At 42.9% G+C, this 2,092-nt stretch overlaps 1 pseudogene; it reads left to right on the top strand.

Moving 5' to 3' along the window:
• The first annotated feature begins 206 nt into the window (after positions 1-206).
• LOC142467729 (U2 spliceosomal RNA) lies at positions 207-327 on the top strand (annotated as a pseudogene).
• The last annotated feature ends 1,765 nt before the right edge of the window (positions 328-2,092 follow it).

Below are 2,092 nucleotides of genomic sequence, written 5' to 3'. Positions count from 1 at the left end.
CGCACTATTTTTAGCTTGCTCCATATATATACACACACACACGTACTGTATAACCACACCAGAAATTCTGGAGAGAAGAGACAGCGTACTGAAAATAGTGGAAAAAACTAAGTGTATTGAGGTCCAAATATGACACCAACATTTTTGTCCTCTATGAGACCTTCATCAGGGTTGTCTCTCTATTTGACACAGAAGCATTATCCTCAACCGCTTCTCGGCCGTTTGGCTAAGATCAAGTGTAGTACCTGTTCTGTCTGTGGCAGCACACGGTCCTCTGGCCGGGCGGCAGGACTGAGAGTACATTTTTATGTTACCTATGCAACCCCTGGTTGGTATGCCCGGATGGGGAGACTTAGTAGGACGCCAACTGTGGAGAGCTCAACAAGAGAGAAGAAAGACTTGGATCAGCATCATGACCTGGGGCAGAGGAAAGTTTGAATTCACGGGCTATGATTTCTCCGCGTTCATTGTCGCACCCAAGCCTTCTGGCTAGAGGTGCCCATTCATTTTTTAACCCACCCAGCCACTTGGCTGGGGTGCTCAAGCCTGGCTTGGCAGCGCTTGGCATTGTTTTTTTTAGAGCACATCGCACTTACTCTTTGTTTCCTTGCATGTTGTTCTCTTGGTTTCAGTCACTGTTTCTCCCAGAGGGGAAAAAAATGACTTTGTGGGTCAGTAGGGCCTTGGCTGAAAACGGCTGCCTGTGGTTTTACTTTTTGGTCTTCTGGCTGAAGAGATCCCTGTATGATGACATCCGGAAGGTGGAAGGCGTCGCGACCCTGATGATCTTCCTAGCTTTAGGGCTGGAGAGAATCGGGAAAGTAGAAGGATTGGTCGGATCCCAAAAGGAAGACGATCAGCCAAGTCAAACGCACAATGTGACTTGCACACGGGCTCCCAAGAAAATAAAAAAAGCAATTATCCTAAATTTATGTGACACTAACTCTAGTCTAATGAGCTCAATTATGGATGTTATTTTTTGCATAACATTACTTTACGCCTCTGTTCTCTGTGGATGTGACACCTGTTTATCAAAGTCTCCTGGCTACATATCTAGAGCAAAAGAAATGCACCAGATTTATTTACATAAAATAAAATGAAACTACATTTCTTTTAATGGGAATTTTAACATTGCTAAATCTGGTGCCATTCGCAAGCTCTGAACCCAACACCCACCAAATAATATATATTTGTGACAGAAGGATATATTTGGGTGTGACCAAATGTACTATATACAACTAAAAACAAAAAGCCCCAATGCTACATTCAAATGACAAAGTATATAACAAAATACTTATCTGTTTGTCTTCTCATGAGTAAGGGTCATTTAGTTAAACTCTTTGGCCAAAGCGGTTTAAGCCTGCAGCCACGTCATGTCATGACCATCCCAGACTCAATTCTCCTCCTCACTTTTAAAGCTTTACAGTCTTCTGCTCCTCCTTGCATCTCAGCCCTAATTTCCCGCTATACACCTGCCCGACTCTTGTGTTCCGCTCAAGGATGTCTTCTCTCTACCCCCTTTTGTATCTAAAACCCTTTCGTGCCTTTAACCTTTCTCACCGACTGCCCCACACCTCTGGAATGCCCTTCCCCTCAATATCCAACGAGCACCCTCTCTATCCACCTTTAAGACTCACCTTAAAAACACACCTGTTTAACAAAGCATATAAGCAGCACCGTGGCAAATACTATACACCTCATACTTAAACCTTGGCCCCTTGCAGACGCACTTACCAGAACGCACTCCTACTGTCTCTGTACGTTCTTCCTACCTACCAATTAGATTGTAAGCTATCGGAGCAGGGACTCCTCTTTCGAAATGTTACCTTTATGTCTGAAGCACTTCTTCCCATGATCTGTTATTTGTATTATTTTTTATTTATATGATTGTCACATGTATTACTGCTGTGAAGCGCTATGCACACTAATGGCGCCATACAAATAAAGACATACAATACATATATAACCACTATGCAGGTCCTAACACTGACTGTGGAAATTCTCATTTACCTCTGTAACGGAAAGAGAGAAATGTCTTAATAGACCAGTCTTCCACAGGTGCATGAAAAAAACTGCTATTTAAAAAGTAGGA

This window comes from Ascaphus truei, chromosome 16 (assembly GCF_040206685.1).
Source record: "Ascaphus truei isolate aAscTru1 chromosome 16, aAscTru1.hap1, whole genome shotgun sequence".
NCBI classification, from domain to species: Eukaryota; Metazoa; Chordata; class Amphibia; order Anura; family Ascaphidae; genus Ascaphus; species Ascaphus truei.
The sequence above is the reverse complement of the archived record's forward strand: the minus strand, read 5'-3'. Positions and strand labels throughout refer to the sequence as shown.